The sequence below is a fragment of the Ciconia boyciana genome, chromosome 1 (genome assembly GCF_034638445.1).
Source record: "Ciconia boyciana chromosome 1, ASM3463844v1, whole genome shotgun sequence".
Lineage (NCBI taxonomy): Eukaryota > Metazoa > Chordata > Aves > Ciconiiformes > Ciconiidae > Ciconia > Ciconia boyciana.
The window spans coordinates 73,349,157-73,374,093 of NC_132934.1; positions in this window are offsets into that span (position 1 = coordinate 73,349,157).

Genomic DNA, 24,937 nt, shown 5'->3' on the forward strand with positions numbered 1-24,937 from the left:
GAACAAATCTCAATATAGTCCACAGGGAGTCCTGCTTCCAGTGAGTTCCAGTTATTGAAACGTGTTTGCCCTGGTTTGCAGCCTTTGGGCTCTGTGTCTGGAACGCCTCCCTTTGACTGGACTATTACTCAAGTTTAAGGACTTGGCACAGGGTTATTCATTCTCTTCTAGGTTTTTCCTCAGCCTCAGGGCAGAGGATGGTGGACGTCACAAGTGGATGCAGTCTAATGCAAGTACATCAAGAAAACTTGCAGTAACTGACAGCTTCATAGCCTAATAGATGCATCCTCCAACCATCACACTTGGTGCAATACATAGTATCTGATCCTAAAGCAAATGCGGCTGTTTCTTAAGAGGGAAATGAAAATGTGGTGCTACTTCAGTTAGAAGCTGTTAAGTTTATTAAATTTCTTTACTGTCTGCTTGAGATTTGCTTATAGTAATATAACATCATTTTACAGCAGTTTACAGAAAATGGAGTGAATTTTATCTTAGTGATTGTTTGGGGTATTAGGAAACTTGACTGCACTTTCAGTCTGAAGGGTTGAACTTCTATTTCTCCAAAGAGTGAAACGTTGTGCACCTAAGTAGCTGGGAAAGCCAGTTTCACTAACTTATCATACAGCCTTAGACCTGACTGAAAACCAGTTTTAAATTCATGAATCATACATGAAAATTATTTGTTTTGGCAAAGCTATTTATCAAAGAGTTGATGGCAAGCATGCCAGACAACATCATGATGCAAAACCAACCAAAAATAATCATACTAAACATAAGGCCTCTCACGTTAGTGAAATTCAGTAGCTCGCTATACCCTGATTTTTTTGAAAGCAGCTATATCAGCTGATCAAGAGAAAGTAGCAAGAAGCTCTGTAACATGTCATTTAAAATTCCTTGTAAAACATAGGTCTCATGTAGTGTAGGTGTGGTTTCATTATCTATAAACTTTTGATCCTCTTATGATTCATACTTAACTGTTGGCATTAATTACATCTTGTACCAAATAAATTCATTGCTACATTTGAATGTAAATTTGGACCTTTTTGGGATAGACCAAAGGTAATCTCCACTTTGGTGGGGGAAAAAGGGCTCTGAGTAGACCCCATCTGTCCATAGACTCTGTGTTATTTTATTTATTTTAACTATTAGGAACACTTACTGTACAGCTTGTAGAAGACAGCTGTGCATGAACTGTGCAGGATTAAAGAAGCGAAAATGTTTTGTTGTATACAAATAATAAAAGGAAAGAGTTTTCTATGGCTGCCTTTGGACCTCTTTAGGCCCCTGTGCTCAGATAAGCTCATGCATTATTCAAAGAAATTATATCCACACTATGTCTGTGCCTATTGGGTCACTTTTCTAATAACAAGAATCTTACACAGCAGGTAATAGTATACAAAATATTCCAAAAGCAGCCTTTTGAAATAAAAGTTGTACTTCATAATTTTTAGCGCAGACAATTATAGTTACTTATTGTCCCATTGGGCTTCAAAAAGTTAATCTGGTATGACCCAGGGAAAAACAATATAAATCTTAGGATGCTGCAGAGTGGGGTTTTGTTGTTGGGTTTTGGGGTTTTTTTTATTTGGTTCTTTTTTTTTTTTTTGTTAAAGAAACACATGGTAAACATATATAACACCCACTGCCACAAGAAACAATAAAATTGGTTGTTTTCTTCTTTTTTTTTTAAAAGTACCAAATCTGGACCAAAGCACTTATGAGTGTGTAGTATTAAATACTGTTTGATATACAGAGTAATTAGTGCAAGACTAGTTCCATTTTTTTCTTCCATGTGTTTGCTGCTTTCGTATGTCTAAGAATAAGTTTTTTGAGTAACAATTTATAGACTGTAAGCTAGAGGAGACAAGTAATATGGTCAATTTGATTCTCCTCCGGGGCACAGAATACCACTTACCAATTTGTCTACTGAAATTGAACCTCATAGCTCTTGCCTGCAGTTAATCAATCTCTTTCTTACATTTTGAGGCAAGATAGTGAACTCTGTTTCACTATGGCAGAAATGAGGCAGAGCTACGGAGGGCCTGCAGGTGCAATGAAAAAAGTCCTCATCACAAGCTGAAGCTGACATAGCCAGGATATGTGCTCTATGCCAGGATATCAGCTGCAGTGTGATGCTGACCATGCTTCAGTTTTAAAGATTCCTATTCAAATATATTGATGACTACCTCGAAATCCTCCTCCTTGCTTTTCCTTACAGATAGTTTAAATCATCCATGACAGAATTGTCTAACCTGTTCCTAAAGAAGAGTCCTCAGTCTCTTTTGGTAAACTGGTCCCATGCTTCACTGTCCTTGCTGTTAGAAAGTTTTATCCTTGAGTCAATGCTTAACTGCCCTTCCCAGCAATTTAAGCTCATTACTTCCTGCCCTGTTACAAAATAAAAAAACACTACTTTTTTTTTTTTTTTGCAGTTACTTTTTATATATTTGGAGACTGCAGTTCATCTCAAATCTCTCTGATTCAAGTGCTTTGGCCACTCAACCTTTCCTCAGGGGCCATGCTTTCATCCATTCTCATGGTGCCAATGACAGCCTCTTTCACCATTGTTTTTTAGTGCTTGTATGTGCTACTAGCTCGCAGGTGCATAAAAACATTGTCAGGAAAGATTCAAGGCTGAATGTATGTGACGTGCTGACGTCAATAACCCAGGCTGCAAAACAACCTTATAACCTGGAGGAAACAGAACAAGTCTATAAAAGCTGTGTGAGTAGAGTCAGTTGGTTTCTCGGTGCTGCATAATCCTTCCTCAAATACAGTAACCCCCCAGCAGACCCACACAGCTTGCTCAGGCTCTAGCTAGTCATACATGTTCAGACTTGACTCTTTCTTCAAGTAAGCAGACAAAATAACTGTGCTCAAAGCATGTCTTATTTCCTTGCTGGAAATCCTGTTGGGTGGATTTCCTTGCACTCCTTTAAGGCAGTGACAGGCTCATTCTCTCTGGTATGAGACAAATGAGCACACAGTCCAGTTGCTGCCTTCTTCTAGACGTTCTCTGGTGTCTTCATGTCCACCCTGATCTTGTGTGACTGAGAACCTGTGATCATCTTGCACAAGGCAGCTAGCTTAGCCCTTGAAAACAAAAGCTGTGCAGAAGGGTTTTCTAGACCCCCTAGTTCTTAAAAGCTACCTTTGTTTTTCCCTTGGAGCGTGCAGTTTCACATTCACTTTAAACCCACATCCCTGGGGCCTATCAATAAAAAGGATGGGTTTCCCCCATCCCGAGTCACAGATCCTCCTTTGTGTTGACTACATCATCTGTATGGTGAACAAGATCATTGGACTGATCCAGCTGAAAATGAATTCAGCAACAAAACTAACAATGATTTGTCTGCACAATATCTTCTCTATTTTGCTGTGTGGGATAGCACAAGCACTATTGGAGGAATAAGGAATAAATTGGGGCTGGCATGGAGCCAAGGCAGGGCAGCAGCCCGGACTTAAATTCACTGAAGTCACTGTGCATCACCAGTCTTGGAGGAATCTGATCATTATTTATCTCAGTCAGATCATTAAATCTCATCCTTAGCTCCTCAGTAGCATGCTGCAGTGGGTTAGGCTTCCTCCTTCACCACACCTTTGTGTGGCTGGTGTTCTCAATGCCATTCCCATGTGCTGTCATACTATTAGGCAGGGCATCGCCCTCTTCTGCCTATCCCAGCACACCTGCATCACTGGGAGTGTTGTTTCAAATGTGTTTCTCCGCAGTGTTTTGTATCCTTAAAACATGCTTCTTTTATGGGTTCATTTCTTCCTAGCTGGTCAACATCTTTGGAGCTCATAACTGAGACAGGTCTTTAATGTGAAGCTAGGTAAGCTCAGGAACAATAAAAGCAGCAGCTTGAGAGAAGGGGACACATGCACATCTTTACCTTTTGGGATACCAGCAAATTTCTGTATGCCAAACCAGTTCTGCTGAAGTGCCACATTTCAGCATAAGCACAAGAGATGCTGCATCCCTATACCAACTTGGGTGCCTTGCACATTGCTTGAACTTTAGGCATAGACGTTCACGCTTTGTTGAATTTGGGTTCAATTGACTTACCCTTCACAGGAGATGTGACCAAAAAAGCAGCTGAGGCCACATCTCTATTTTCAGCATAGCACCCTAGCCACAAGATGTTGGATCCTTTTTTGCATCTTTTTTATGCAGCATTGTGTTCTGGATCTTTTCAGAGCTAGGTAATTCAGTTAATGTTCATGTGCTCCCTATCTAACACAATGTACTGTACAATAACGTATGATATTTTTCATCCTTGCTTTCTAAAACATTATATTTCAAGAATTGCCTTCTACTTGCACTGGTAACAAAACCAAACCATGCTCAAGTCTGCCGCTCCATAATTTTTCTTATCAAAGTCCTTTTCCCATAAAACCTTATGTTGAAATATCCAACAACCTTAGGAAACCATGTGACTTCCCCCCCTTAATTACTGCCTACCAGAAGTTGGCTCCCCTATTTAAAATGAGACCTTTAGACCATTTGGGGTTTATCTTACTCACAATAAACCAACAGATGAGGTTCCTCCTTGACCCTGCAGCTGATCGTGAAACTGTCAGGAGAGAGTTATGCACTTTGAGAAGGCATAAATCACATAGTTAAACATAATTAAACCTGCGGAAGTTAGACAGGAATCAGTTAAAGGCACAAAACCAGTCTAGCAACCATTGCAGCTGCCCTTTTTGCAAACCCATCATTTGGAAAAAGATAAGCATCCAAGGAAAAACAAATGCCTCTTGCTTGAATGCCCACAATTTCCAATACAGAGGTGGTTGCCTTGAAATCCCAGCTCTAAATAATTTAATTTGCTTTATTCAAAACATGAATTAGAGATGAGGATGGGTGTGGGTTTTTGTTTTGGTTTTTGTGGTTTTTTGTTGGGCGCTTTTTGTTGGTTTTTTTTGTTTGGGGTTTGTGTGGTTTTTTGGGTTTTTTGTTTGTTTGGTTTGTTTGGTTTTGGGTTTTGGTTTTTTTTTTTTTTAAAATCATACTTGCAAAGTTCCCTGTCCTGCCCAACCCAACAGAGATTATTGGAAGAGAAGGTTTTCCAGACTTCTAAAATCAATTAGATACAGTATTGAGTGCGCACAGACCTGGGCTCAGAGGGGATGTGCAAAATTCAAGCCTGAGTTTTCAATTTGCAGCTGAAAGTCTAAGTGTAAAACATTCTGCACTCAGAGATGTTTGAGTCCTGTATTATAATTTCTGTCAAAAGTTCTTCCTGTGGCTGTTACTTAGGAACTTGGAGCAAGTGCACTATTGCTCTAGCCAAACAAAACTACAGAAAGCAGGGCTTGGCACAAAAACAATTTACTGCTTGATTGAAGTGGGGGGAGGTAGGGGGGTGGGAATCCAGTTCCATACTGGGATAAAACCAAGCCCATTACCTTTATATATTTATCTTATGCTAGTTTGTTTTAATTTTTTTTTTTTTTAATGTGTGGAGGGCAAGAAAAGGAGGGAGGAGGAAGAACAAGAGATCAAGAATAAAGACTTGAACCTGAATCTGCCTTGCACAGTTGATCTTGGCACTCGCCCTGGACTGTTGGCTTCACTGGCATCTTTTTTAAAAAGTTCCATTTTATATAAAGAAATATACATTGGAGAAGAGGGTTTATTCCTCATTGGATCCAATGTCCAAGGTAAATGAGTATTCTGTGGCAACTGGACTGTGGGAACATTTCACACCGAGGTCCAGTGGGCGTTAGTTGTTTACATGGAATAAAAGATCTGCAGAAGGAGAAACAGAGAGCAGCCCACCAGTAAGCCTGCTAGTCAGCTCAGCCACCTGGTACACTGGCATTAAAGCGACTTCTGTGGGTACATTCTCTTTCAACCAGGAAAAGGGGAACCTGAAACTTGCTCATGTTATAGAAGTGCCTTAAGCACTGGACTTTTCTGCTATTATTTTTCTTCTCTGTGCCTCTCATCCTGTCTCTGAATTTTTTTTTTAACTGGAAATTCCATTTTTCTTGATGCAACTTGCTTTGTGCCTGATACTGTTCCATGAAAAGTTTTGCTCTTCATATGTCAACAGTTCTGGACAAAAGAAATAATTTCATTAGAAAACTCCTGATCAAGCTGTAATTGGCACACTGCATCCCAGAGTGCTTCTGTACAAAAAGAGAGAATGCATATTGCTATGCTCTAGTCCTTATGATCCTCAGCTCTAATTAAAGATGCCTTGCCACCTGTGAAACAATTGCAGCAAGAAATGTGAAGGCAACTCCAGTTACAGTATAATCATTTCTAGCCTAAATGTTCCTTTAATGCTTGCTCTTTTGTCTCCAGATAATTTGGGAATAAAATCCTTGGTGCAAACACTGTTTGGGCATGGCTATTTCTGGAATGTCTGGATTACTGGTCTATGTTATTCAGGAAATCGGATTAGATGATCACAGTACTGCCTTCTGGTCATAGGCCCTATTTAACATTTATCCTTTTCCTTTACCTCTTTCAAAGCGTAAAATGTAGGCTGTGTAAGAGCTCTGTGTGAAGCATCTCTTTGTCTCCTCCCCCACTTTTTGTATATATTTTTAGCTACCGCTTCGCAGAAACTCTCCGGGGTAACACCACTTGTAGTGGAGGTTTACTGTCCCAGGAGAGTATGCTCAGCTACAACAGGTCTGAATTCACAGTGTACTCAACTCTTTCGGAGAAAAGACCTATAGGAATGGTAAAGGAAGTTGGTTAGATATTACTAAGGTGCTACAGTTATTTGGGGGTTTTTTTTGTTTTGTTTTTAAAGAACAAACAAACAAAAAACTCCAACCAAACCCCCCAAACAAACAAAACAAAACAAAAACCCCCCACGATTTAATAAGGAGCTTTCAAGAGAGATTTGTTAGAGGAAAAATATCCTCTTTCATTTCAGAGGATGGTTTAAAAACTTGCAGAAAAGTAGAGCTTTTCTGTGATGGTCTCCAGCACCTGCTGGTGTCCAGCAGATGGTGCTGAGGAAAGCAAATGTTTCTTATTTATAAAAACAATAGTGGATGTTGTTACTGAGTATGCTTCTCCCCGTTGTCCAATGCAATCTTCATTGCATCTGCTGCATGCATGCCAAGTGGGATGAAGGAAGATGGCTTCCTCAACCATCAGCCACTGGAGATGGAAAAATTATAGCTCCCTTCCTCAACCAGGTATGTAACCTTCCCTAGGGAATGTTATGCTCTGCACTTGATTTAGCATACAGTCATAGATCTTCATCTACTGTAAAATTGCAAAGCCAGCTATAGGTATTTTGCAAAATGCATCCTATGCTCTGAGAGAGAGGGCTTGGACTAGACTAGCACAGCTATATCCCCAAAGACATGATTTTGCCTTGCACAGATTTACCAGAAAGGTTTCTACGTTTGGCTTGCACCGACAATGATCTTATTAGCTGGCTGTATGATACATTGCAGGCAGAGCCAAACAAGTAGATTAAAAAATTTGAAAGCACTTGTGACATCAAGGGATAGATGAAATCACCAAGACAATTGAATCATATTTGCAGCAGAAGATAACATTGCAAAACTATTAAATCCACAGGCCATTTTGGCCGCCTTGTTTATGTCCTATGCTTTAAAATATTGAGGCCAAAAATACCAGAGGCCTCTGCTGCTCAAAATGTCACCTTGAATAGTTTTCTAGGGCTATCAAGTCTCCTCTGGAAATAAATGGTATAAAGGCTTCATGTGAATAAAAGTTGAGACATGGAGTGTTTACAGACCTTGTTCCATAGAGGCTGATCCAAAGTACTTGGTGGAAAGGGCGTTGGGTGATATCCCCATGTTTACTTATAAGAACTGCCATTCTATTTGTACCTCCGCCATGGTTAGTCCTAATGGTTAGTCAACTTACTGGGCTACCCAGATATCTGGACAGAGCAACCACATAACTCCCATTTTATACCCTGAGAAAAACCAATCATCTAACATACAGCAGAACTGGAGCTACAGAGGAAAGATCAGAGGCCGCATGAATCAAAGTTGAGCAACATGTACTATGTGACTCATGGGAAAAGCAGTGAGCATGAAGCCAATGAGGTCTGTGGCTTCAGGAAGTAAGCTGCTGCCACGGAGGACCCCAAGGAGAAGGTGGCAGGAGGTGGCCACTGCAGACAGTGGAGGCGCTTGTTTGTGAAAGATCAACCCGTTTGGAGATCTTTCAGCAGGGCTTACATGCCTGCTCTTTACTTGGATGGGAAAAGTAAAGGGTGGTGTCCTGGGGTCACAACTAAGGCTGTTATGTCGATTGGGTTTAGGACTTGTAAACCTGTGTTCAGTTCCCCGCTTCATGCAAATTCTTTCTGTGACAACAAGCAAACCATTTAACGTCCCTGTTTCTCACTTTCCTATCTATAGTATACAGATAAAAGCCTCTTCATTATCTCAGCATGAACTTAAATAAATTAAAGAGTGGGAGGATCTGTTCCAGCAGTAGCAGGGGATAGAAGAAAATATGCTGGACATAGTGGAGAATTGATACTCCTGGAGAGGGAGAAAAAGATGGTCTTTTAGAAAGTAAATGCAATTAGAAAAGTCTGCAAAGGAAATTATCTGATGTTTAAAGACAAAACAGATTCCCCGCCCCCCCCCGCCTTTGATTCCTCTTGATTCTCTGGAAATTATTTCTTTCTGATTCAGCTGTTTACTGGCTTGGTATTAATGTCTTACTGTAGGCTTACCAACCTTTACTTCTTATTTGCTTTGATATGGCTCTAAGTGATAACATCACATCCTGTGTTAATTTGACTTGGAAAGAGAAGTATTGGATGGTTCCATTCTGTAATTTGCAGAATAAAATAAAGTACCCACATCCTCACTGGATAATCAAAATGTTTAGCACCTTAATGCTGGGCTCAGCAAGCTGAAATATCAACACATACTATGCAACGAAGTTCAGTGAGGAGATTCCAGAACTAGTGCTGTCTATGTTGTGCTGTACTGCACAGGAAAACTGGCTGGAGTCCTAAAAAATGTGGTGGCCACGGTAGTGCAGTAGACATTTGCACTAGTAAGTTCAGCCTTGCTATTACTGCTATGCCTGCCTGTTTGATCTGTTTTGGGTGACATTGGTGACTTTCTATAGGAATAAATGTATGCACACATGGAAACAACATTATAAAGGGGGACTAAGGCTGGGATCTGATGTGCTACAGACCTGGATGTAGGGGATGCAGATGTGGTGTGCGCTGCAGGGCAGGATGGCTGGTGGGAACCTCTGTGCTGCCATCAGTACCACAACGCCCATGAGCCCTGCTTTGCCTGGAGAGCTGTAATAGGCACTTCTCCCAGAACGCAGAATTATTATTTTACCTGGCCAGAATCCACAGCTTAAGTGTAAGGCCCTCGTCTCTGCCTTTACGGTCAGACCTGTTCTTTGAATGCTCTGCTCATATTTGGTTAAAAGGCTGATGACACACAAATGGAGTATTTTCTTATCAATTAAGGTGTCTTTTCTAAAAACGCTGCATATTCAGCAGTGTTTAACCATGTACACACCCAGCTGCTTGTATGTCCAATGAAAAATGAGTTTAGTATTTTGATAAATAGCAGAGGAGCCATCTATGTATTTCAAACCAAAATGACAAAATAACTTGGCATATTTTCCTAGCACAGTCACATGGTATTAAAAATGTTTTGTGGAGGAATTATTTTAAGCTATAAAATATTCTGTTTGTTTTTTCTGTCTACTGAGATAACAGCAGAATGTTTTGTCTACGCATATCCAGTCTTCATTAGCTGCTGGAAGATGTAAAACTGATTCAAACTTCTTGGAACTTCAGCTCAAAACAGGCATAATTTATAATGCTTTGGATAGGAAGTTTCTGAGAAAAGAACTTACTTTAATAATGGGGGTTTGTTGGTTTTTTTTTTTTTTTGGGGGTGCGGGGGGAGTTGTTGGTGTTTAGACTATAATTTGCATTAATTGCTGCTAGTGATTGTGTTAACTTTTTCTTGGTTTTCTTTCCATCTATGTGCCCAGACCTCTTGCTCATAGTTGAACTGTTGGTGCTATTAATTAGTCTTATTGCTGGTGATTATCTTTATTACAGTAAGACCTTGATGCCATTTAGGAATATGATTTTGTTTCATTAGATGCTGTATAAACAGAGTAAGACAGTCAATGGTTGAAGATTTCACAGTTTAAGTATGCCAGAGAGCAGAGCAATGGATTATAATAAACAAGCAGAGGGACAACAGGTTTTTTTATTTGGTTTATTTAATTTGATTCAGTTTATTTCGTTTGTTTAAATTTTGAGTAGGTGGTGCTCAGTAAAAATGGAAGGAGATCATTTGATTAGGAAAACAAACAGTAGAGACTAAAGACGTGGGAAGGGAAGCACTGAAGTGAACCCAGCAGGGAATAAGAGAAAGGGCAAGTAGATACACTAAAGGCTAAATCAAAGTGTCAAAGAGAAAGTTGGAAGAAAATATGTGAATTGAAAACTATCATAAAATTCCTGAAGACATCATGAACATACGGTGTTATCAGTTGGTATTGTACTGCTCAGTCTCCAGTTTAGACGTGCATTTTGTTTAGAAAGGCCTGTTGATGTTTCTTACACCAACTTGCTTCACGGTGCCCGTGAAAGTGCTGGTAGGGACCTGGGGCCATTCTTGTGCTGCTCAAGTAGTTCTCCTCTGCTGGACCAGTGCTTCTAGGCCCTTGGCAGTCTGCACAAGTTTAAAGACAGCTGTGGGTTTTTCTATTAAATATGAGGGGCCAGACCAGCATAAACTGATCTTAGCATCAGGAACACAAAAGGAGCTTAAATTCACTTCTGTAATCCTCATTGCAACTGAGGATCTTGGTATCTGCAGTTTGCTCTGGTAAGGGAAAGCAAAGGAAGCTGTGCTCAGCTGACTGTTAAAGAATAGATTTGTTTTCCATCGTGTCTTGTATTTCAGTGGTTGTTTTCCATGCTTCTTTTAATAAAACTCTGGCCATGACAACACGAAAACTAGATGTGTCCCTTGGCATTGATAATGGTTCAATTAGTACATATCTGGTGCCTATATGAATATGCATATGAATGTTTGGAGAAGTTAGTTGTTTCTATATACTGTTTTTAGAGAAGAAATCTTAATCTGAAGTCTGGTCTCTCACATTGCTGCTTATTGATGAAGTTGAGCCTGTGCCATCTGTTAGCCATACCGATTACTTGAAGAACTTTCATGTTACTATTCACATAATAGTTGATACATAATTTATGTTTTATGCTAGATAATCACCTTGAGGCATTTCTTCACTGATTCCAATGAAGGCATAAATTATCTTTTGCTGTAGTCACTGCATCATTGTTACTATTTTTTAAGCAAAAACTTAAAGAAAAAACTGTTAAATAAGTTTCCTGTCATAAACCTGAGATCTTGAGCCAGTACCTTAAAATGCAAGAACAAGCCATTAAAAACTGCCCATAAACATGAAACAACTGTTTTAATTTGTTGCCAAAAACAGTTTATCAGATTAAGATTGCTGACTGGCCTTCCTAATGTTTGTGCCTCAAACTTTTTCTCATCTGTGGTTTGCTGTGTGGGATGCTTTTGTGTCACTGGTTTGAGTCTGACCTTTAGTTAGGAGAAATAAATTATTTTTGTTATGAATAGAGCACAAGGAAAGTAGAGGTTCATTTTCACTACGCTACCTTTAACATAAAAACTCCAATACGGCTGAAACTACCAGATTCCTACAGTCTACAGCAGCATTATTGAATCCTTGCTTGCCTCTAGAAGGATGTTGAGTGTTGGCCTGCTATATAGAACAGAGGGTCCATTTCTACCCCAGAGATCTGGTATCTTTAGTAATTGTTTAGCTACACCTACGATGTTGTGAAAATGAATTTGTGTTTGCAGAGGGCTCCGAGATGATCAGATGAAAGGCTCTGAATAAGTATAAAGTATAATTATTAGCCAATGTTTAACAAGGATTAATGATTATCATACTGCCTGTATAAACAGTATTTAACCTAGAGTTAACATAGAGCGAGGGCCAGGCGACCCACTTCACTATGTGCTACTTTTTTACTCGTGCTGAAACTCATCTTAAAACATTTGAGATCTTTGTCTTCAGTTTGTTGCAGCTCAGCCTAAAAATCTCAAATAAGGCTACTCTGTTGATAAAACATTGTCTACTTAAATCTTAAAAATAGGCAGGAAAAAACCACTTGATTTCAACAGCTGCTTTTACAAGGGTGTTTTGGCAAGTAGTCATCATTTATTCAACCATCAACACAGAATTAACATGTTAGGGTAAAATTCAAAAGTTTCTTTAGGTTCTCAAAAGAAAATGCATATTTAAGAGCAAATCTCTGTAAATTTGACATATTCGTATACAGTGTAGTACACACTGGACGAATCTCTTTCTGGCTTAAATTAGCAGTTCTTGGGTTTCTGAGGAGTTTTGCTGTTTTGCAGTAACTTAATGTCTATTTCCTATTTGGTGTTGGTATTTGACTTCCCCAGGAACAGGCTATATGGCATACATCACCTAACAGTGGTCAAGTTAGAAATACTCCGGTTGAGGAGTTCTTATCCAAAGAACCATACCAGTATTTCTCGTGATTCTCAGTGCTCCAAGTATCATTGTGGATGCAATTCATGCACTTAATATTTTAAAGGACATATTTAAGGTAATAAAATTCAGCAGGTAACAGAGGTACGCTTTCAGTGACATAAATATGTGCACATGTGCACGTCCATCTCCCTATTCCATCTCACACTGTGAGTTGTTGCTCACTGTATTTATTCAAGATCTGTGCAATAGTTTTGATGGGAATAAGAATTTGACATACCTTTCTGCTCCCTGTCAGAATTGACACCCAGAAATTTCTGCTTAAATGCCTACAAATTCATTAGAGCATCTCTATAAGCCACTTAAGCTGTTTTTTACCTCATTACTTGAGAAGAAAAAAAAGTTCTCTTTTAATACAGCTGGACAGGAGTTAGACAGAACAAAAAAAATTGTAAAATAAATACATTTTTAAAGCGTATTTTAAAGGCTTATAGCATCCAAGAGAATTTGCTAGGTTTCAGTGTTTCATAGTGTTTACCAACTTCAGCATGTGTCTTCCTCTTTGCTTGAAACCTGCCCGATTTCCTTTCAGAAGATGCAGCTGCTTCTAATGCCTTTTGTTCATTTATATGTTCAAGTACTTCCAATATATTATAGAGGAGAAAGGAGGGGGAGGAGAGGAATATCCTGACAAACCTTAAAGCCTTGTCAATAGCTTATCACAAAGTAAAAGGTATATTCCTGTGACGGTCATCCCAAGGATGGGCAGAGCAGCAGCATGTCCACCGGGTAACGCTGCCCAGAGCAGCTATAAATAGAACCTCTTCTCTCCCCAGGGCCAGCTAGATGCTAGACTTGTGATCACGGCATTTACAGTCCAGCTCAGCTCAAACTGATTCTGCGCCAAACAGTAGGCAAAAAAAGCAAGCAAGCTTCTTCAGGCCTCAGCACAGGGGATGAGAAAGAAGTCAGGGGAAGTCAAATACCAACACAGAAAATTGGATGATGAATTCATTATAAGCACAGAGTCTTTATGGGTGAAGTAAATATTACTCCTGTGTCAGGTCCCTTCCTATATTCCCTGATAAATGAACTGGCATCAATGAGTATATTACAAAGGGTTTATGTTTTGGCTTTAGTTTATTCAGACATAGACAGAAGAAAGTCATGCTTTTTTCGCTCAGCCAAAGACCTCAAAGAATCTCAGCTTTGTCTGAGTAAGATCTGAGGAGCCAGGTCTAATACACTAACGATTAAAAAATACACATTCAGTGTTCTCTCTTTTACCAGTTTGCTTTACAATGTGCAATTCAGCGCCCTGTCATTCTCCAGGAGAGAACCAAGCATTAGCGGATCACACTCAGAGCAAAGAATCCGCTGCACTGGACGTAAGCTGCTGATTTCCCAAGAACATCTGTATTTTCTTTAATGAACTGGAGGCCCTAAAACTTTGTGAATTAATAGTTTATTAAGGTGGAGGGTGGGCTTTTTTGTTATTGGGATTATTTGTATCAAGTCAGAAGACTTCTGGCTTTGTGTGCTGGAAAAAAAAAAAACCCAAAACAACCAAAAACACGAAACAAAACAAAAAAAATCTAAATATTTTTTGCACAGGTCTGCATAGACACCAATTTTTAGTGGCCACTGGGAGCGTTTGCATGCAAGATGATGGTCCTTACTCTTGCAAGCTTACAGTCCAAAGGAGAGAGCAGGAACAGCAGGAAATATAGCAAATGCAAGGGAAGCTCAAAGTAAGAGCAGAGCAAAAGACTTAATAAACAGCACTTCCAAAACAGCAAACATCTGTCTGTTACCAAACCTCTGTTGCAATAGCATCTTCAGAGGAGAAAACGAGAAGACAGCCTAGAGATCTATTAGCTGTGTTTAAACAGCCTTTAAAGCATTAAAACCATTCCATTTACAAGCTTAAAAACAAGACAACCTTCTTCTGCCCAGGCCTGCATATTCAGCTAGTAGTCTTGAGTAATGTTCTTTCATGTATTTATCAGTTATGATGCCTTGCCCTTGCTACCAGGTTTTCTCTTGGTTATACCTGTGCGACTTCATGGATTTTAAATAGGCATCAAGCGATTGCACTTAGCTTTTTTAAAAAAAAAAAAAAAGTATTGATAGACAAAGAGAAGCAAAGCTTAGCTTACTTTCACTAAGGTTTGACTTCGTAGGACTAGCAAAAGAAAACATAATATATTCAAAACCATCCATGGAGGATTCAGAGCATACAAGACAGAGATGTGCTAAATAAATTGATGTTGTCTTGTATAAAGCTAAGGTTAGCTTCTGCATTAAACCGAAGTGCCATCAGTAGAGGCTTGTTAACACCTCAAGGAAAGAAATAGCCTGCATGTCCTGAAAGGAGCAGAGTTTCAATTGTGAATGTGCTGTTTTGCCTTCAGGGGTGGGGGGTAGAGGAAGGGAGCTATGGACAGTTATATTTTTACTAAGGTTTTATCACATATGGAAAACTAGTCTGAATTCTTTGAGGGCAGTATTTGAGGTCTTTGAGGCAAATTTTCCTGCTTATCTAGATACTGATTTTATACCATAAACCACAATGTTGCAATCTGTTTTGCTTCTGAAGTAGTTTCCAAACCTTGTTCACTTTGTCAAACCTTTCTGGCTGTTGCCTCTTGGTGTGGCTGTACCAATTTCTCTGAGTTGTTGCTATTTGGGGGGGCTGCTATTATATCCTAAAATGTTTTGCTGGGGTTTTTGGGGGGGTGAAAGGGCGTAACTATTTTAGTTTCCTTCTGTGCAGTAAACAGTCTTTTGTTTCCCGTGGGTTAGAGACCTGTATCTGTTACAGGGTTGGGAGTATCTACTGTCAGTCTAATGAAGTTGCATGTACAACCATAGTAATTTAATGAAAGACGACAGGAGGTGATAATGGAGTGAGTTACCCAGCCCACAGTACGTGGAGTCTGGGTAGAGCGTGTTCCTGTAATCTCCAGTAAAAGCTACTAATTAATACTTTGAGGCACATATAACTTACTGCGATGGATTAGACTGTTCTTAGCACCTTCTTAGTTTTTCTTATGGTACCAGAGTGTTAGTACTAAGCATTGTCTATTCTTGGTTAGAAACTAGAACTAATTGGGTCATCCCAAATATTTTGGTAAATTTCTCTGCACCTTTGGTGAATTTTAGAGTAGCTGCTTATGCTCCTGTCCAGGAGCAGCAGGCTACTGGTGAGTAGTCTGTGTTTAAAACTCTGCGGAGTGTTTTAAGAGTTTTAAAGTAAAAGGTTATATTCATAAAGGTCTTTGAATGAAACTTTAATAATAGAAATTTAGCCAGTTCCTGGCAAACTGCATGCTATTGCAGTGTGCTTCTAAGCTGCCAGGAGGTTTTGTTTAAGTGGGTGTTTTGGGTTTGGTTGGGGGTTTTTTTGGGGGGGAGGGGCTTTTTGGTTTTTTTTGTTTGTTGTTTTTTGTTTTTGTCTTGTGGTTGGTTTTTTTGTGGGTTTTTGTTTGGTTGGTTTTGGGGTATTTTTTGTGGGGTTTGTTTGTTTGTTTTGTTTTTTGGTTTTGGGGTTTTTTTTTATTAGAGGAATGGAAATACAAGCAAGCCAGAAGATGAAGAGCTGTGCTTGAGTGTATCCTTGATTTCCAGCCCTCGCCCCCCTCCAGTTAAGGAACCTTCTGTTCTCTGTTTCAAGTCTCTTCTTGAGCTTAGGGGTGGGCTCCAGGACAAAAAATATGCCACTAATCCATTTATAAAAAGGCTTCTTAGACAGACATGCTAAGAAAGTTTATGAGCAGCTTCTCGCTGACTCATTTTCAGAAGTTACTTATACTGAGAGTCAGTAAAGGGGACAATTGATCAACATTTGTGTCCATTTTTCTGAAAAGTCATTTGTTAGGTGACAGAGATTGTTAGGCTTGGCTGAAGAAAAAATCCTGTGCAAGTAACTACAGGACCAGGTTCTTTAATAAAATATGCTGGTATAAATCTTAAGAAAGTCTGCTGGCATCCAACAGTGACAATACAGTACACTTCATACGGCCTTACACATAGTTTACAATAGCAGACGCCTTTGGGCAAACAATCTCTGCTTCAAGCTTTATGTTTGTGTATCTCTCTTCTAAATTGTTTGTCTAATGAAAGACACTGGATTAACTAAGCTACCTTTTGTTAATTAAGCAAAGGTTTGCTCTGCAGTCATGTGGCCTTAATTGGCACAAAAGCCAGTGAAAAAACAAACTCAATTACTAAACTATTGTCCAGATTATCAGAGCCTTCCCAAAAGAAAATTGTGCCAATAGTACTGTCCTTAGTTTTGTTAATTGCTTTAAAAATGTCTACAGTGAGGGCAAAGGTTTTTAAGCATGCCAAAAAAGTGGTTTATTAAAATAATCATTGTTCACATGCTTATCTGAAGGATGTAATATAATTTGCCTAAATACGAGCAAGTGACAAATAAAATAGGAACATCTATTATTTATATGCAATATGCCCAAACTAACTGTGAGAGTCATTGTTTTCCACTGTTTGGTCTCTCAGCCTTAATTTTCTGTCAGACAGATCTTCTGTGTTGTTTAAAGATGGGCTTACAGCCAGATGTGGGTTACAGAAAGCCACAATTATTTCTACTTCATAAGTGAGCAGTTTCAAACATGATCTCTTCTATGGGTTTTAAAATACCTTATCTGCATCCTGTGCTTTGAGCCCACCTCTCATTTCCCAAAGAAAAATTTGCATTGTGTGTGAACCAGTATGGCAGAGCCATAACCAGGAGGTTCACCTTCCTATACTATGTTGCCAATGGCTGCTCCCTGAGACACCACAGACCTTTTATCTAGTGTCTCTACTTTTAATTATCGCAATGGACACTGATAATCTTCATTCAGCACTTTCACCTGTTTTTAAGAACAGGTAGATGTCACGTGGGGCAAAGGTAGCAGCAGCACTCACTGGGGAAAATGGCAGCAGATGGAGGAGGGCGAGACAGACAGACAGATGCACCCGACCCATCCTCATCAGGACTGCACAATTAGGAATTTTAAAGCAGCTGTAAAACAAAGATGCGTGTATGAAGCCACTCCATCAGCGAAGCAAGTGGCAATGTAGTGGACATGGAGGTTCTAAGGCACTCCATGAGACTTTCTGTCCATAAAGGTGCTGCTCTTGCACAGTAGGTAGAAATGGGGAAAGGCTGTGGACAAGGACTTGGTTTTGAAAGACTGGGCTCTACATATCTTCCAGCAATTTAATACTAAGATACCAAGGTCCAGCACAGTACCCAAAGCACCTGTGAGAAGAGGCAAATGCTAGGCTGTCTGAAACAATTCCAGGGCCTGTGTACTCAGTATTGTATATCCCAACTCTCCCAAATCCTCTTCCACCTTCTCTGGAGAAATTGTCTGCTTCATACCCTAAAGAGCCTCCCAGCATCCCAGTCCCCTTTATCTCACCTCATTTTAGACTTCCATCAGGCACCTTGCCCAGGCTTCCCCATATTGATGCCATGTGCTGCCTTCTCCAGTGCCATAAATGGACTCCCTGCCTATGGTCTTTCTGCTTTTTAGCTCTGGACAGCCTTCATACAACCATCAATGTGGGTGCACAGCCACTAACTGGTGCATGGGATTTGAGAAGGGACTAGGGAACAGCTTTGCATTTTCTTAGGAAAAAAATCTCTTGTGGAAGGGTCTGCCTGCCAAGGCTTGGGTTCTGCAGGGCGAGCTGCTCACGCTTGGCTCAGGGCAGACATAACGGTCTGCCTGCAACCCTCCGAGTGGCCAAGGCCTAAATGCTTCTTTGTAAAGACTATGTTTACTTTATACAAACTTAAGACTTTTGAAAACTTGATTTTAATAAAAGCTAAAGGTTAGCTAGATATTTAAAGGGGTACAAAGATGGTTTACTTTATCCTACCTTTAAATGTTAAGGTTAGTTGGTAGAGCAAAGACAGTGCAGAAATTAATGGAGTGTATATATAAAACAGGAATGCTGTCAGAGCCAATTTTCTCAAGCATTGTGAATACTACTGACGTAAAATGAAAGAATCTTTTTTCATTGCTGTGCTCTTATGAGTGGCTGTGAACTTGTTGGAAAGACAAAGATTAAGTCCTGGGTACTTTTTGGAGGGCATGTACAAAGAATAGGTGCAGATGATGTCATTTTCATGTTTATAAATCACTTTGATAGTCTTGACTCAGAAGAGAAGTTTATTGAAAGTAGTGCTATCTTTCATGTAAAATAGTGTGCCTGTAGTCTACTTCTTTTAAGAATCTATTTATTTTTTTTTCCACTGTATATTGTAGAATTGTATTCTTTCCTAATATGGTATTTGAGAGATGTTTTGAAAATAAATCATATTGACATTTGGATTTAATTACAAATTTCAAAGATAGGAACACATAGTTTATACAACATTTTGGCACAGTGTTCATCTGAGTAGTACACAATTGTCGTGGTTTAACCCCAGCCAGCAACTAAGCCCCACACAGCCACTCGCTCACTCCCCACCTCCCCTGGGTGGGATGGGGGAGAGAATCAGAAGAGTAAAAGTGAGAAAACTCATGGGTTGAGATAAAGACAGTTTAATAGGTAAAGCAAAAGCCGCGCACACAAGCAAAACAAAGCAAGGAATTCATTCACTCCTTCCCATGGGCAAGCAGGTGTTCAGCCATCTCTAGGAAAGCCGGGCTCCCCCATGCGTAATGGTTACTTGGGAAGACAAATGCCATAACTCCTTCCTTCTTCTTCCCCAGCTTTATATACCGAGCATGAGGTCATAAGGTATGGAATAGCCCTTTGGTCAGTTGGGGTCAGCTGTCCCAGCTGTGTCCCCTCCCAACTTCTCGTGCACCTCGCAGAGCACAGGAAGCTGAAAAGTCCTTGATTTAGTATAAGCGCTACTTAGCAACAACTAAAACATCTCGCTATTATCAACACTGTTTTCAGCACAAATCCAAAACATAGCCCCATACTAGCTACTATAAAGAAAATTAACTCTATCCCAGCCAAAACCAGCACATTCTCCACCCCTTATTCCATACTATTTATGTCATGCTCAGGTCTCACACTATCCAATACATTGTCATTACCCACCACCACCCTCCCCATCCTTTGATTTAATACACAGACATCATTCCCTTAGTCTATGGACCACCCCTGTGAAATTTCTGTAAAATGTCCATAAATGTCCACAAAATGTCCACTGAGTTCATGTAGTCCATGACTTTGGGCTCCATCTGTTATGCTGGTCACTCAGGACAGGAGAGGTGGTGTGTTGCATGGAGTTACTGGGCACCAAAGCCAGCTCAGGTCGTGTCACTGCTGCACTTGCACTGCTTCTTGTAAGGCTTGTCCATTGGTTCAGGTGGTTCCAGCTATAGTAATTCCTACAACATGCAACTCAAATCATGGCTTACAACAATTTAAAGGTATTTGTATTGCAATCTCCACCCCTGGTCCCTTTGGACCAGACCATCGGGTTTAACATTGCAATGAACTCCTCACATTGTCCCTGCTCCGGCTTGGACTTATCCACAGACTGTAGTCCCTTAGGGGTGTACCTGCTCCAAGTGGAGCCTTATCTATGCACCACAGTCTCTCTCAGGGGTGTACCTGCTGCGGCATAGACTTATCCACAGCCACAGTCACTTTGAGGTGCACCTGTTCTAGCATAGCCTTCTCCATGGACCACAATGCCTTCAGAGATAGACCTGCTCCAGCATGGCCTTACCCACAGCCACAGTCCCTTCAGAAGTAAACTTGCTCCAACATGGCCTTACCCACAGCTTCAGTCCCTCCAGGGCTGTATGTGCTCTGTCTTGGGCTTATCCATGGCCACATGCTTTGAGGTGCTCCAGCATGACCTCATGGACAGCCACTGATGCTTCAAGGTGTACCTTCTCCAGCATGGACTTATCCTTGGGCCGCAATCCCTTCAGAAAACAAAGTTTATGAAATTTACATTATTCAAGGAGCCCAAATACTTAAGTTTTCGAGAATTTGTATATTGATATGGAGAGAGGTCAAAATAGTGGTCTGTTGAAATCAACAGCAAACTCTTAGTCCTCTACAGAAATAACCCTGTGGGGTCTACACAAGTTACTTGAGCTGGGGAGTGAATGCAAATTAGCTTTCCTTCACCATCTATTAGAGTATTTTGTGAGAGAAGGAGAACTAGAGAGAGTAGTTATAACACTGCTGAGTTTTAAGACAGTATTAGTATACTGCTCATCTTTGGCCAGTAGTCCAGTATTTTGACATGTCATTTTTGCAGCTACAAAAGCTCAGAAGGATTTCTGTCTAACGCTCTTTGGAGCTGGATCACTGCAGGATAACTGAAGTACTTGACCTAGGATTTGTCTCATGACTTTTACTGTAATTTGCTTTAGAGGTAACAGAAGCTTGTCCTGAGATTAGAGCTCTGCCATGGTTGATATTCCAAAGGCTTGCCTGGAGCAGCAAATGTAGGAGACCAAGTACAGCAAATGGATTTATCTAGCATGGTCTCCTGTAGTAGTATCCTTATAGCCAAACTGGTGAGATATGGACTGGGTAAGTAAGTGAATGATAAGCTGGGTGGAAAATTGGCTGGACTGTGGGGCTCAAAGGGTTGTGACTGTCAGTGTTATGAAGGCCAGTGCATGGCCAGCCACCAGTGACATCACTCAGGATTGATATGGGCATCAAAATTTTACAACATCTTTATGAATGACTTGGCTGATGGGACAGAGTGCACTCCCGGCAAGTTTGTGAAGCAATACTGAGTTATGGGGAGAGCAACTGATACACTGGAGGACGGGGCTGCTATCCACAGAGACCTAGGCTGGACAAACGGGCTGATGGGCTCCACATGAAGTCCAACAAAGGCAAGTGCAGAGTACTGCACCTGGGGTGGAATAATGGCCTGGGGGCCTGACTGGCTAGAAAGCAACTTTGCAGAAAAGGTCCTGGGGGTCCTAATGGACAACAAGCTGAACATGAGTCAGCAGTGTGCCTTTGCAGCAAAGGTGGCCAAAAGCATAGTGGGCTGTATTAGCAAGAGTACAGCCAAAAGGAAACGTTTCCTTCCCTTTATCTGGGATTGTGAAGTCATGTCTGGAATGTCATGTTCAGTTTGGGGCTCCCCAGTACAAGGCAGACATTGACATACTGGAGTGAGTCTGGTGAATGGCCACCAGGAAGGTTGAGGTCTGGAGGCACATAAAGTATGATGAGCAGCTGAGAGCTGGCTTTGATCAGCCATAAGAAGAGTAGGCTAAAGGGAGATTTTATCAGTGCCTACAGCCACCTAATGAGATAATAAAGAGAAGAGGGAGCCAAGCTCTTTTCAGAAGTGTGTGGTGGAAGGGTGAGAGGTAATAGGCACAAAAAAGTGAGAACATGGGAAGCTCCAATTTGATAGAAGAAAAAAACTTTCAATCATGGGGGTGGTTAGACACTGCAACAGGGACCTGGAGAGGTTATGGACTCTCCATCATTGGGGATATTCAAAGCTTGACTGAACAAGGCCCTGATGAACCTGCTGCAGCTTTGAGCAGCAGGTTGGATTCAGTGCCTCCAGGCATCCCTTTCCACCTGCATGATTTTATGGTTCTCAGCAAGTGGGGAAAGAAAAACAAAAAGCAAGACTAACTCTAAGATAATGAAATTTATATAGACCAATTAGCGCATGACATTCTAACACTTTTAACATCCATGTATTTCTGTTTTTTCACTGAATACTGTGCCTCTCAAAAACTGAGTTAGTGCTATGGTGAGCTAGCTCTTGTCTAGGGTGTCTCTCACAACCACTATACAATGGAGCATGTTCCTAATACACAGAATTCTTAATTCATGAAGTATATTTCCCTCACAAGCCACCAGTTAAAACATTTTTGCTTTACTGTAGATGTTTCTCCCAACTTCTCAAGTTTCTTTGTACTTTCAACTTTATTAATCTCTCTGCAGACCTGACACCTCCTTTTTATAAAGTTGTAGGCTCTAGGCACACTATTTTATGCAAAATATTGTTCTAGATTGAATAAACTTTTTCTTTAAGACTATCAAAATGATTTATAAGAAGACCCATGTGTCATATCTCCCAAAATACACTAACAAATGGGAATCTTCCAATCATATAGCCTCCAGGGTGCCCCTAATGACTTCCTGAACGTAATCCAATGTATTGCAGGACTCTGAACCATACTTTGTCTTCCTAATGTTACTACTTCCAATATTTATCATAAGTTCAACTGTATTTTCAAAGTCCCCTCCAAGAGCCTTGTGATTTGTATCAAGATTGCAGTTTTCATTTATTTCAGAAGCTTTTGTTCTTTGTAATAATGGATGAACTTAAAATACAGATGAATAAAAATATACAAGAAGAGAGAAGAAAGATGGGAATGGTGAAATAACACATTCCTTCAACACTTTCTTGAAGGAAACTGATGAGACTGAGGAAGTAAGGGATTGCTTGAGGCATTGAATCAGACAGCTGGAGGGGGTGAAGGTGGAACAGCTGGAAGCGCAGGTATAGAATTTCATTCCCCTGGAGGGAGGATTTGTCTGACTAAACTAGGAAGAAGCAAAGACATGGGAAGGCAAAAACATGCAGAGAATGGAGAATACTAGCCTGATTATGGAAGCTTGGTGAAGCTGGAGAAGGAGAAGTAGACGTTAGGCTAAGTTAGAGCTGGAATTTAGCAAGAATAGACCTAGTGATGGGGAACAGTAACAAAAATTATTATTGAAACCCAGAAGGCACAACAATAATTATGCTGATGAAAGCACCTTGCAGATTTTAAATACTGTGGTCAATAATGGGTTTTTGCTTTTGCTTACATGTTGGTGAAAATACAAAGTTATTCTAGTAAATTCAGTATCATAAAACCCTGACAAAAAGTCAGCTTGAAGACATACTTGGAACAGTATAAATAGTGACAACTATATCTCTGAGACTGCCTTCTGCAGAGGTGCAAGAGGCACTTTCACTGAAACCTTAAACTGTCTTTACTGTAATATACATCAGCATAGTGGACTAATTATTTTCCATTGCAAATGAAGTACGTGAATAATCTTTAATTGCTATAAAGACACTGGATTGACTTTTATTATTCTGAAGAACTAGAGTTGAAATGTGTTGGTTAACTGATTCTGCATGATGTCACTGTTAATCAGGTCAGCAATGGCTTAATCTGTTGTTATCCCATTTGTTTATTTTAGAAAACTTGATTTTTGACGCTTCATTGGATGGACATCTAGCCTTCAAACTGATAACAAGAGCAATGAATCGTTCCCTTGCATCCAGTCAAAATGAAGAACTAGTGACAGAGAAGGGTGGGTGGAGGGGGAAGACCCCAAAGGATACTTCAGTGGAAGGTATAGTCCAACGGATAGGGGAGGCTGAAGTGCAAGTTCCTTTCTTGATTTAAAAAAAAGGACAAAACTCCAAGAAATAACAATGAAGCTCTTTAGACCAAATTATTACAAGGGTAGATCTGAGCCCAGATCATTACAGTTGCTCCGGGCTGCATTGGTTTTCACTGAAAACAAAGCCTACCGAGATATTTATCAAACTTTCAATACCAAAGTGCTCCCCATGTTTCCAATGGCTGAATACTTATTCTGCAACCTTAACCAGGCAAATCTTTCAAAAGACAATTAAATTAGTTCTCTTACTTGCATAGGTTGTGGGTTGTTTTTTTTTTTATTCAAACACTTAATGAGATGTTCATGATATTTAATAAGATGATAGCTCAAATTTCTTTAGCAATTGGATATGAACTGGAGACCTGTCAGATGAGTTTCCATTTTAATTGCAGCACCAAATCTGCACTTCTGAAATTGTACTTGAGGTTGCTGGCCATATCTTCAGTGACTGAAAGGAGTTTGATTATATCCAATAGCATTCAAAGGTCAGTCTGTACCTAAGGTAATGTTCTTATTTGTTCAGAAAATAAAAATATTTTGGTCAAGCTTAACCTTCCCTTGCTTTACATGCATGAAGCTAATGTGTGACAAAGTTTTAAAAATTAATTTCCATTAGGTTTCCTAGTATACAGGATCCAAAAATGGTAGTTAGGATCTTTGGAAAAATACTATCCTATAGTCTATAAGTAATTTAAAAAGCTGAAATCCAGCAGGATCTCAGTTTCTACCGAGTTATAAGAGTCCGTCTACCATGACAAAGATTCTTAAGGTACTTAAAGTATTTTTTCATATTCCTAATTTTTCATGAGCACAATTTAATCATTGTTAGTATTATGTAACAGTTATTTTATACTTATATTGTTCCTGCCTTGTGCAGGAATTCAAGAACATTGCACAATTAAATTGCTTCAAAATCTCAGCCAAAAAAAGCCACTGAAAACTAATTCAGTAATACTTGTCTTACATGCATGTGTGCCGTCTACTCTGAATATTAGAGATGTCTTTCAAAGATTGCGCGGTTTCCCA